This window comes from Prionailurus bengalensis, chromosome B4 (genome assembly GCF_016509475.1).
Source record: "Prionailurus bengalensis isolate Pbe53 chromosome B4, Fcat_Pben_1.1_paternal_pri, whole genome shotgun sequence".
Lineage (NCBI taxonomy): Eukaryota > Metazoa > Chordata > Mammalia > Carnivora > Felidae > Prionailurus > Prionailurus bengalensis.
The window spans coordinates 99,509,601-99,523,167 of NC_057358.1; positions in this window are offsets into that span (position 1 = coordinate 99,509,601).

Below are 13,567 nucleotides of genomic sequence, written 5' to 3' on the forward strand. Positions count from 1 at the left end.
CTCAGCCACTCTGGTCACATTAACTTCTTTTCTATATGTGTCTTACCCCCCTTTACCTCTCTCTTATAAATAGACTATGCTTACATTTAAAGCCCATGCAAATATTCCAGGGTCATCTCCCCATCTCAAGACCTTTAATTTATTCACACCTGAAAAAAAAAACCCTTTTCCATTTAAAGTAACATTTTATAGGATCCAAAGATTGGAGCTTCATATACCCTTAAATTAAGACCTTTGATTTAATAAAGCTGCAGCAAATAAACAAAATCAATTAAAATAATGAAGAACATTATCACTCTCATCCAAAGATTCCTTATCCAGGAAATTAAAATTTCAACAAATAGACAAGAATCAGAAAATAATGCAAAATAGATACCACAATCTACCAGTAGAAAAGATATTTATAAGGTTAAAAATCACCAAAGGGATTAGTTATTTGGAAAGCAATCATTTGAAATAAGTCAAAAGTATTGGTATTGTTTTTCAGTATGTATCATAGGATCAAAGAAGATGGTTTCAGAGTGGGATAGCTAGAAAGACCATGAATTCAGGTTAATTTTTTACCTGGGGAAAAGGTTTTCTTGCTGGCATTCAGCCACAAAACCAACCTTTCCCCACCCAAAATTTCAGGTGGAAATAAATATCCATTCTCTTTGTTAAAATGGTAAGACAATTAAGACCAGGTGAGCCAAAGGCTGACTATGTTCAGTGCAGACTGGATCCCAGCATAACCAGAGAATAACTTGATCACTGTTGTTAGGAACTGTATGTTCAGGAAGCAAGGGTAAAATCCCCAAGAAGGTGGATGGTTCGTCCTTCAGAAGGTAAAATTTGAAGGAGATGCATAAAATTTGAACACAGTTTTAAAAGAAATAAACAATCGGGGCGCCTGGGTGGCTCAGCCGGTTAAGCATCTGACGTCAGCCCAGGTCATGATCTCACAGTTCATGAGTTTGAGCCCCGCATCAGGCTCTGTGTTGACAGCTTGGAGCCTGGAGCCTGCTTCGGACTCTGTCTCCCTCTCTCTCTCTGCCCCTCCCCCAGCTCATGCTCATACTCTGTCAAAAATAAATAAACTAAAAAAAAAAATTTTTTTTAAAAAGAAAAGAAACAAGCAATCATTCAGTGAGTATGATCTAAAAAGCAGCAAAGTTCTAGTTTTTAAGAGTTTGAGTTGTCCCGGATTGAGTTATACTGCAATAACTAGACATTATGAAAACACAGAGGTAGTTTCTAAGGCCCCTGCTGCATGTACCTGAAGAAACAAACAGTGGAAAGTATCAGGTGACAGGAAATCCTGAGGTCCAGGATCAACTTTCTAATGAGCTGGTATTGCTGATCAAATCCACCCGGTTTACCTGTTGAAATGCTAACCTAGTTGGCTTAGTAAACATAGTTATCATTTTCCCATAGCAGGATTTTAGCATTCTCAGATACTTGCCTTTGTCTGTAAGATTCTAACGAAAGAGTTCCATTGATGGCCTAGAACAAAAATATAAATCCCCAAGTGCACCCAAACATCACCCAGACAAACTGCAGGTTCCCCCGGCAAAACACACAGACTGGCAGCTCGGGAGCCCACCAGTATCTCTCCAGTAGGGTGTGTGGAGATAATGATTACCCCCCATCAGCAACAGCAGGACATGTTACAGTCTGTACTCCTGTGGGTAAGGCATGGAAGTGTATATTTTAAAATAATTTCAACAAAAGTGCTTTTTTTCGAAGTATTTTTTAAGGAAATTATCTTCACCTATCTGTAAACCTAAGAGAAACATCTTCCCTCCCAAAAAGGCTAGTTCAGAGGCAACTCTTCACTCTCATCAGTGTTCCTCCAACTCCTCAAGGCCCCAGAGGGTTCCCTTGGGACCTCAGTTTAATTCTCATCTCAGTGCGGACTTTCAATCATACTCACATCATAACATGTCAACTGTTTCTCTCCTCTCTTTAAGCTCAGTCTTGGAGCACAAAACATAAACATCCTTCATGGAGGCAGCTTTGTTTGTCCAGACCCCGTCCCCTGGAAAAGTTATGATCAGCAGGAAATGAAAACAACCGGGACTGCTTTTGTTTTCATTGATTTCAGTGACATTTTGAAAATGGAGCACCTAAGCCAAACCAAATCCCAGGCCTCATTCTGACTAAAATCCGAAACGAGGAACTTCATGCGGAACATTAAAAACTCAATTGTCTCCGGCTACAGCTGAATGAAAAGCTCAGATTAAAACTGGCAACGATTTACTTCCTACAAACATGCTTTGTTTCTGGCTAACTTGTCAGCTCATAAAAAACGCCTCTGTACAAGCAGCTGTCTCATTCAAGACGCTGAATCCTTTCATGGTCGTCAATACGAATGTGTTACACAGAACCCAGTGCGGGACCCCTGCTCTAAAACCCTGGCCCAGAGTGTGGGCCTCCCCGCTTCCCTGGTATGCCTTTCTTCTAATTTGATTACTTGCATTTTCAATAAATGGTTATAGAAAATGCCATGCTCTTCATGGAGTCTCCTCATCATTCTGTTTCCCAGAAGCCTGTTTGTGGTAAAAGGCGGCCCTGGAGGCAAAACAGAGGAGGTCTCTGAAGTTTCCAACTCTTAATCCTCGTTCTTGCTCTTAGCTGTTCTGAGCTAATTTATTTAATGTCTTTATATCTTTAAATGTTTCCTTAGTAGTTTGGGTAACTCGTGGTGACCACCCTGAGCTCGCCTGCTAGAGAGAAAGCAAATCAAAATTATGGCAAACCATTTTGCAAATATAAAGTGGCTGATGAATAACCATTATGACTTTCCCAATGAGCCAGTAAATAAATTGATGACGCATCCAAGATGGCTTATTATTTCCTGGATTATCTAGAGAGGCACTGACAACCCAACCTCAACATGAGTACTCAACATGAATAGTAATGCACACCATTGTACAGAACAGAGGTGAATGCACGTGGCTAAAATTAACAATCTTCCTTTACTTTATTCCTCCTAGTTCCACCTTTGCTCATGTTGCTCCACTGACCTGGAGTGATCTCGTTTTTATTCTCATCCCATTCTGCAAATCTCTAAAAACTCATATACCCTCATTCCTTTAAGGCCCAAACTCTATTATTGTAAACTGCATTAGCTCTGACCTAATGAAAAGATGATTCCGGGCATTCAAAATTCATAGAACATAATTCTTAATTATGACATGCATTGGCTCTGTGACCTAGGATTGTCCCTTAACATCTCTCAGCTCCAGTCTGCTCAACTATTAAAATGGAATTAGGAGTACCTGCCTTGGACTGATGGAATGGGAGAAGATATTTGTAAAAGGCGAAAGATTTATTCGGTTTGAAGAGAAACCAGAGTATGAGAAGATATTTTTAAATAACATATCAGGTTAAGAGTTAATATGCACAATCCAAAAAGAACTTATCAAACTCAACACCCAAAAAAATAAATAATCCAGTGAAGAAATGGGCAAAAGACATGAATAGACACTTCTCCAAAGAAGACATCCAGATGGCTAACTGACACACGAAAAAATGCTCAATATCACTCATCATCAAGGCAATACAAATGAAAACCACAATGAGATACCAGTCACACCTGTCAGAATGGCTGACATTAACAATTCACGCAACAACAGACATTGGCAAGGATGCAGAGAAAGAGGATCTCTTCTGCACTGCTGGTGAGAATGCAAACTGGTGCAGCCACTCTAGAAAACAGTATGGAGGTTCCTCAAAAAATTAAAAATAGAACTACCCTACAACCCAGCAATTGCACCACTAGGTATTTATCCAAGGGATACGGGTATGCTGTTTTGAAGGGGCACATGCAACCCAATGTTTATAGCAGCACTATAAAGAGCCCAGACAGATGTCCGTCGATGGATGAATGGATAAAGAAGATGTGGTATATATATACAATGGAGTATTACTTGGCAATCAAAAAAGAATGAAATCTTGCCATTTGCAACTATGTGAATGGAACTAGAGGGTATTATGCTAAGTGAAATTAGAGAAAGACAAATATCATATTACTTCACTCATATGTGGACTTTAAGAGACAAAACAGATGAACATAAGGGAAGGGAAGCAAAAATAATATAAACACAGGGAGGGGGACAAAACATAAGAGACTCAAGTATGGAGAACAGAGGGTTGCTGGAGGGGTTGTGGGAGGGGGGATGGGCTAAACGGTTAAGGGGCATTAAGGAATCTACTTCTGAAATCATTGTTATACTATATGCTAACTAACTTGGATGTAAATTAAAAAATAATTAATAAAAAAAAGGAGTACCTGCCTCAGGGCATCTGAGTGACCCAGTTGAGCATCCGACTTTGGCTCAGCTCATGATCTTGGGGTTCATGAGTTCAAGCCCCACATAGGGCTTGCTGCTGTCAGCCTGTCAGCACAGAGCCCACTTCGGATCCTCTGTCCCCCTCTCTCTGCCCCTCCCCAGCCTGTGCTCTCCCAAAAACAAAAAAAAAAATTTTAATTTCTAGAAAAAGGAGTGCTGGCCTCACAATTCTATCAGAGGTCTTTCCCATCCAGGATCATGTTGGTGTGGGGTTAGGACATCAATAAAGGTTGAAACACCATAGCTACCATATGGCAGAGTATGTTTATAGGAGCTGGCTGGAGGCTTGGATTCATTCCTGACAGAGCAGATTATATAGGGAATTTCTTGGCTGAGGCAAACAAAATTTCAAAAATCATTTTTTAAGTATATATTATCTAGCAGGTACTATTCCATAGTTGTTATGAGCTGAATTATTTCCTACTAAAATTTATATGTTGAAGTCCTAACCCCCAGTACCTCAGAATGTGACTATATTTGGAGATAGGCTCTTTATTTTTATTTTTTTAATATAATTTATTGTCAAATTGGTTAACATACAGTGTGTACAGTGTGCTCTTGGTTTTGGAGGTAGATTCCTGTGGTTCATCGCTTACATACAACACCCAGTACTCATCCCAACAAGTGGGAGATGGGCTCTTTGAAGATGTAATCAAGATTCAATGAGGTCATTAGGATTGGCTCTAATCTGATATGACTGGTGTCCTTATATGAAAGGGAGATTAGGACATAGACATGTACAGAGGGAAGACGATGTGAAGATGGCCATCTACAAACCAAACCTATTTGGCTTCAGAAGAAACCTACACTACTGACACCTTGATCTTGGACTTCTGACCTCCAGACCACAAGAAAATAAAATTTCTGTTGTTTACACTACCAGACTGTGGTAATTTGTTATAGCAGCCTTAGCAACTAAAAGCTATTATCTCCCACCCTTCAGAAATAATCCACCACCTAAAACACGTATACAATTTAAAACAATAGATTTTATTCACTGGTTTTAAGCACAAACAGAAGAAATGACTTGATGGGTTTTTACTTTTCTTCTTACTCCAATCAGCCAATTTCCTCATTTTTTCTCTTCTATAAGAAAATACCTTTTGAAATCATGAGGGATAAATTTATCATTTCTTGCTTGTATCAGTCAGGAAAGGGCTAGGTTATGCTGCAAAAACAAATAATCTTGAAATTATAGAGGTTTTTAATTAGGTTTTATTTCTTATGCTAAATGAATATGGATTCTGTTCCATGTTTCCTCACTAGTCTTAGCAAGTTTACCAACCAAGGTTTAACAGTCGCTGTGGCCAGTGGAGGACAACACAGTGAATGTCTCATTGGCTCTTACATTCCTCTACCTAAAAGTGACACAAGTCATTTTCACTCATACTCCACTGCTCAAAATAAGTCACACGGCCAAAGCTATCTTCAAAGAAGGAGGCAGCACAAATCTATATGGCAGGAGAAGAACCAGAATATCGGTGAACAGGACTATTTGCTGCCACAGTGCTTCTTAGTAAAGATAACAAAATTCTTACCACAACTGAAGCAGCAGTAATAGAGAAGTCCTATGGATTTAGAGGGACAAGAGTTCTACCTACAGGTGACATACTTTCGCTTGACTTTCCATGCATGAAACTAAAGACAGTACATGAACTTTGGAGTCAAATTAATCTCTTCCACTGAAGTTAATAGCCTTAGGCTTCTCAGAATCTCTGTTTATTCATCTGCAACTTTTCTTGTAATATTTCTTTGGTGACTAAGTAAAATTATATTTGTGAAGTACTCTCCACAGGGTCTAAAACATAGTAGATGCCTTTCCCCTCTGTCTATTGCCTCTTTGAACCATATCCAGAGTGACTTTTTCATCCAATTTCTTGTATTAATCAATGACACTCAGCTGTTCCACCTCATTCTACATAAGGCTCAGCCTTGCCTAAACCACCAGGTACCTACCCTCCAGAGTCTTCTTACTTATTCTAAGACACCTTACATGCCTGAATATGTATGCTTCTTAGCATACTATATTCTCTATTATTATTATTCTGTCTTCTTTCTTCTCTCTCTCTAGAGTCCTGTGCTGACATCAGAACTCCAAGCCATAGGCTAGAAAATGAAGCCAAACAAGTTTAATGCATGAGATGCTGATGACAGTTTGTCTTCTTCAGTATTCATGACATTGAAGTGGTCTCCTCCACGAACAGGGAAAGCCAGCCCAGAAGAAATCAAATGTCTGTAATCAATGACTCATGCTTCCTTCTGCTCTCTCCCTCCAATTTCCCTGGATTGGAGGAGGACGAGGAAGAGGAAGAGTAGCAGCAGCAGATCTCCCACCTACTCACCTCTCCCTCCCACTGCAAAGTGAATCAGAGGCTCAGGGCAAAAATCTGGGTAATTTGAGTAATTAACCTCTTTTAAATTGAGGCAACAGGCAAGGACTGGCCAGGACAGGCACCTAACCAACCTCTCCTCTGGGTAACACTGGTGCCATCCCTGGTCTCATTTTTAGCTTTTCACTGTTAGCACTTGGCCCCAGGGCACTAATGGGGCAAACTGGCCCATGATCTTACCCACTGAGGATGCCACACCCACTTTTCCCCAGCTTATGTCTGAGAGTATTCAGTGTATTTGATGGGTGTCATAGACTTCTCTGCATGCAAAGCAAGTTCAAGAGCTCTCTTACCTTACCATCATTTAGATGAGTGTCCTGGGGCCATTGAGCAAAGCTGGATTAAAGCAAAGAAATATCTTTAAACCTGGGGCAAGTGTGTGGCTCAGTTGAGCATCTGACTTCAGCTTAGGTCATGATCTCACGGCTTGTGAGCCCTGCGTCGGGCTCTGTGCTGACAGCTCAGAGCCTGGAGCCTGCTTCATAGTCTGGGTCTCCCTCCCTCTCTGCCCCTCCCCTGCTCATGCTGCCTCTCTCTGTCTCTCAAAAATAAATAGACATTAAAAAATTTAAGAAAAAGAAATATCTTTAAACTTAACTTTTTATCACTTCCAATTGAAAGTTGCTGCAATTGTCACAACTGTTTACACAGCAGTATACATCTGTGTCAACCTTTACAAATTTTAGAAAGTGCTTTTCATACATTTTCATTTGATCTCCCTAATAATGTGGCATAGCTTTTCTTCATGTTATTGATGAAAAACTGAGGCTTAGGGAAACTAACGATGTATGTGATCAAAGTATCGCAGCTATTAAGTGACTGAGCTGGGACTCTACCACAAGTCTTATAAAACACATGTCTGTGTCCATAACACATAGCAGACCTTGGAATTCAGTTACAGAGATCCAAAAAACACCTATGCTATGCCAGACCTGGTAGTAAGTGTTTTCACATATTCAGCCTGATACAAACTTCATAGCAAACCTGCAATGGTCACAGGACTGCAAAGTATTTCCATTTATCCAAATATGTGTATATTGTGTGAAGGAGACTGGGGGAGGGTGGGTGGTAGTAAGAAACAAGTCCTGAGAAACAAAGGCAATAAAATGTATTATTCCCATTTCTTACAAGAAAAAGAAGGTTGAAAGATGAGATGAAAATAGCTAATGGGAGGGGCACTTGAGTAACTTATTTAGTTAAGCATCTGACTCTTGATTTCAGCTCAGCTCATGATCTCACGGTTCATGAGATCAAGCCCTGAGTCAAGCTCTGCAATGATAGTGTGGAGCCTGCTTTAGATTCTCTCTCTCTCTCTGCCCCTCCCCAGCTTGTGCACACGTGCCTGTGCACACACACACTCTCTTTTTTAAAGTTTACTTACTTATTTTGAGAGAGAGAATCCCAAGCCCAATGCAGGGCTTGATTCCATGAACTGTGAGATCATGACCCAAGCTGAAGTCAAGAGTTGGATGCTTAACTGAGTCACCCAACAGCCCCTCTCTCTCACTCTCTCTCTTTCTCAAAATAAATAAGTAAACATTTAAAAAAAAAGAAAATAGCTAATAGGGGAATCTTAGGTAGAATCAAAAGTCAAATCTAGTATCATTTCACAATATCTCAGCAGATGGACGGAATGAGGACGGATGAAGGGCGAATCTGTCAACCTTGAGCCTGCTGGGGAGTTTTCTCCTCCAAAAGCAATGGTTCCGATTCACCAACACCTGAATGAGTTCTTTTGAATCCTAACATCTATCCTTTTAGTAAAAGGATGTGACAAAAAAATAACCCAAGGAAGATCTGAAAATGATTGAAAGCACGATGCAGAAGTACCATTGGGCACTGCCTCACACATGAACAATTACAGCAAAATCTCCCAAGTCTGAGGGGATTAACCTTGTGCCAACTAAGGCAGCAGTTTAATAGCTCCTCTTGTCAGAGATTTTTCCAGATGAAAGAACTAAAGACAAGCCCTAGTCAGAAGAACAATAAAGCAGGTAAAAACTTGCATTGAACAAAGACAGAGACCCATTCTTGTGATTGGCAAGCCATTGGTCACGGTTCAATAACGCAGAGATGGTCCCATCCCCTCCGTGACTCAAACAATCCCCCCCCACCCCCGCCCCAGAAAGACTGTGCTGCCAGGATATGACTAGTTAGCTCAAATAATTGCAGGGTGCTCTTTGCCAAGGGGGCTCCTGTTTCCGTAGAGATCACATCTTCCCCTAATCAGAGGAGGATTTTCATATGACCCAGCCAAACTGCCCGTGCCTTTGACTTCTCGGGCAAATTAAGGGGGAATTCTGAGTAGTGAGAACAGGAAATTAAGATTTTAGCAGAGCTGGCTGGATTTTCCAAGGAGGATGACAAATATAATAGCTAAGTCACCACCATCAGAGTACTATGTCTTTGCCTGCCTCATCTCAATTAAGCCTTTTAACAACTTCTTGAGTTATTATCCTTTCCATCTTAAAAGTGAGGAAACTGAGATACAGAGAGGTTAAGTAATTTTCCCAAGGCCACATAGCCAGTAACAGCAGAGCCAGAATTCAAACCCAGGAATGTCTGGCACCAGATCCTTTACTTCTCTTATTCACTATTCAATGAGGCCTGTCCTTAAAGGAAGAGCTGGGGAGACACTGGCATGAACATGCTTTTTAAAAATAATATTTTTATGTTATAATGTAAATCTGTCTAATTATACAAGACTTTATTCATTTTTTTTAATTTGAGAAAGAGAGCATGAGTGGGGAGAGAGGCAGAGAGAGAGAGAGAGAGAGAGAGAGAGAGAGAGAGAGAGAATCTTAAGAAGGCTCCATGCACAGCACAGAGCCCAATGCAGGCCTCAATCCTATAACCCTATGGATCATGACCTAAGCCAAAATCAAGAGTCAGATGTTCAACTGACTGAGCCACCTAGGCACCCCCAAATTTGCCTAATTATAAGTCATCTTATATCTTAGTGTATCCATCTTTCTCACAAACAATAAAGGTTCATCATTAATCAGACCTTCTTAAAAATATCTTCATCTCTTTTTAGAAGGAAAAAGGAGATAACTTTTCAGATTCATTTCTTGGCATTTAGATGCTAGCAAGGGCAGTTTTTTCATTCAACAAATACTGAAAGCCCACTATTCGTCAAACCCATGTAGGGTGATGTGAGTGCAAACATTTGCCTAAACCATGAATGATGACTGAATGACTTTATCTTCTTGAAACCAACACTATGACAGTTTGTAAGCAATTCATAACTTTCAGTTCCTACAAAGTGTTATAAAGCACGTCAAAAGTCAATTCAGCTCTTGGCTTAATTTCGCTCAGTCTTCCATATACATCCACCAGCTAATGTGACTCTAGCTACAACAACAACACTTCATCCTGGATCAGATGCATGGTAAGGTAGTAAATACACTGACAATGGGGGCCAGATTATCTCTGTCACAATGATTCAACCTTGCCATTGTTGCACAAAAGTCGCCTTAGACAATATGTTAATGAGCGTGTATGGCTGGGTTCCAATAAAATTTTATCAACAGAAACAGGTCGCAGGCTGGATTTGGCCCATAGATAGCTTGCCTCCCTCTCAACTCCTGTCCCTGACCAAAAAAAAAAAATTACATTCACACTCATCCCAGTCCCCAGTCTGCTGTCCTGATGCCCCACCCCAGAATCATGGAAGGCTTTTCTAAGTTGCAGATGATCTGTGAACAGTGCCTAATTACTGTAGAGCTGCTAATCACATCCAAAATTAACAGTAAGAGTGAGCTGTCAAAGAGACTAATTTGACCAACACAGTGACCACCGAATAGAAAACCCTACACTTAACTTTCTCCTTGCCCCACCCCTCCCTTTTATTTCCATGGCTCTTATCACAATAGGGAAAAGAGGTACCTGTTTGATTATTTTTGGTTTTAAGTTTTATACTCAAATCCTGCCTTTTAAAATAAAGGATATTTTATATTCTTCATTCACGGAGGAAAAAAAAAACCTCTTAATGAAGATGTTTTGGTTTGACTTGGTTTTAGTTCCATATCTGGTCTGTTATAGCACCACCCACAATCTTCCCAGTTTCAGGGTCTCTGGGGGAGGACAGGGAAGAAACCTGTGCTATTCCCTTCCCTCACAGCACCTCACCTTCCCCCTAGGCCCTGTGAGTCTTTTGGAAATACAGAACAGAGAGAGAAGAAACTAGAAGTAGCAGGGGAAACGGAATAGAGCAGTAGTATAACTGTAACTCTATAAACTCATTTTCATTTTTTTCTCTCCCTTCCTGTTCATTCATCTTTCTTGAAGACAGAAAGAGGCCAGAAGTTTCTGCTAGGAATCCTTAGCGTAAGAAAGAGAAAACTAGAAACTGCAAACCAAGTGTGGTGACCTCCATGTCTGGACTGGCTACCTCCCTGATCTGTAGACAGCCTCCATTTCTTAGACTTCAGGGTATCCTATAAGTCAGACCATGCAGAGATACCTATTCTCAGGCTATTTCTATAGATTTCCTACTTCATTTGTACTTATTTTGTCTGTTTGTCAGTTTCAGTAAACACTTTAATTAATTACATATATTCTTTTTTTTTATTTTTTTTCAACGTTTATTTATTTTTGAGACAGAGAGAGACAGAGCGTGAACAGGGGAGGGGCAGAGAGAGAGGGAGACACAGAATCTGAAACAGGCTGCAGGCTCTGAGTGGTCAGCACAGAGCCCGACGCGGGGCTCGAACTCACGGGCCGTGAGATCATGACCTGAGCCGAAGTCGGACGCTTAACCGACCAAGCCACCCAGGCGCCCCTAATTATATATTTTCAAGTGCTTGATCATGTGCCATATAGATAATGGGTACACTTTTTTAAATATTTTTTTTCAACGCTTATTTATTTTTGAGACAGAGAGAGACAGAGCATGAATGGGGGAGGGGCAGAGAGAGAGAGAGACACAGAATCGGAAACAGGCTCCAGGCTCTGAGCCATCAGCCCAGGGCCCGACGCGGGGCTCGAACCCACGGACCGCGAGATCGTGACCTGGCTGAAGTCGGACGCTTAACCGACTGTACCACCCGGGCGCCCCAAGGGTACACTTTTTTAAACCAATGGGGAAAAAATCACTTATAGGGCTCATCAGCTGGAACATCTGGTGTTTCACATATAAAAGGGGGATGGGAAAGAAATTCTCCAAATCAGAAACTCTATTACTTCAACTAGAAAGGGTTCTGCCTTGCAACAAGATTTGTTGTGAAAGCCCCCAAAGGTATAAGTATCAATCTGTCTTAAGGATGGAGACCTCAGGAGAATAGGAAGAAGTGATTGAGTCTCAAAAAGAAGCAGAAACAAGGATAAGAATCAAATGTTAGCTCATCACAAGGAAAAAAAAGGGAGGGGCCATTGTACTCGCAGGTTATTAAAAGAAGCAAACTAGACAAAATAAAAAAAGCAAAACATATGTGCCAAGGTCCCAGACAACTTGATCAGTCCTGATGTCATACACACAGACAGGTCTGGGTATCTGGTGAGCTCCAGCTTATGCTCTGAGGCAGGGACAAGGAAAGATGTAGACATTCTCCAGCTGTAAAAGAAGAAGCCTGTGGAAGAAAGAATGGACGAGCCATCCCACTCCTCAATCCAACACCCTGAATAAGGGTTTCTTGCCTAGTGATTGCACAGAAGCTAGAGCATAAATAGCAACCATAGCAGGTGGCAAACAGTACACAAATATTAATAGTAATAGTACCATTTATCAAAACCTACTGTAGTGCCAAGTCTTCTAGGCATTTTTACCTGTATCATATTTATTCCTTATAACCTATGAGATAAATGGTGTTATCTTTATTGGACGGATGAAAACTTGTCACGAATAAAAAAATCTAGCTCAGGGTCACATCGTTTTTTTAAAAGGAGGAGTTAGGATTCAAAACCAGATCTTTGTAAATCTAAGGTTTAAGTGAAATATCACTAGTTGTCAAGTTTGCCATTACTTTCAGAGAATCGAGATGTTGCTTGAATCTCCAGTAACTACCACCAGATATTACAGCTGCCTGCCACACCACAACGGATGATTACCTGTTGTGCAAAATCTCATATCCATTTACCGCCCCTCCCCCCCTCCAACTGCTGGGTATAGTATGTATCACATCTGCCTCCAGATGTCTCACAAGTGCCTCCCACTGACCAAATGACCAAATCTAACCGGAAACGCTATTGGCAAGTGATTCTGGAAATGGAGTTCCCAGGCTTCTAGCTCTGTGGTAGGAGGAGATCATAGGATGGAGTAAGAATGATTCTGCTTTGGCAAAGAAACTCCCCCACAGTCAGGGATGGGCACCACGACAATCTAGAATTCGGGAAAATATGTGAGCATGGTTATAATCCACTAGAGGTAACTCTACAGAAGGGATGGGGAGAGTGTAGAGTCAGGTCAGTAGAAGCAGGTTAGTAGAAGCAGCTGGTGGAGTAAAAAATAACAGTAATAGAAGAATAAATGTTTTGGCCACTACTTTGCCCGGACTGTATTCTCAAGTGTTCAGGAACTGGTAGGGTACTTTTTTACGGAACCAACTTTTGAACAGCCTCTGGAAGAAAAGTAACATGTTACTTTCCAGGCCTTCTTATCCTTACTAGGGTCCATATTGAGATGCTTGTGCACCAATAGCTTTAATTAATGACATCAGAACTCTGGCCTGTTTTCCACTTTCAACGAACATTCTTACCTTTGGCTGCCCTACTTTTCCCTCACCCTAATTTCTTCAGGAAGGGCTCTAATTTTAATGGTTGAATTAGCTGAAATGACTTAAGAGAAATTTTGGTTAATTTTTAACTTAATTTCAATTATCAAAGTTACATTCTTATTCCCTACTT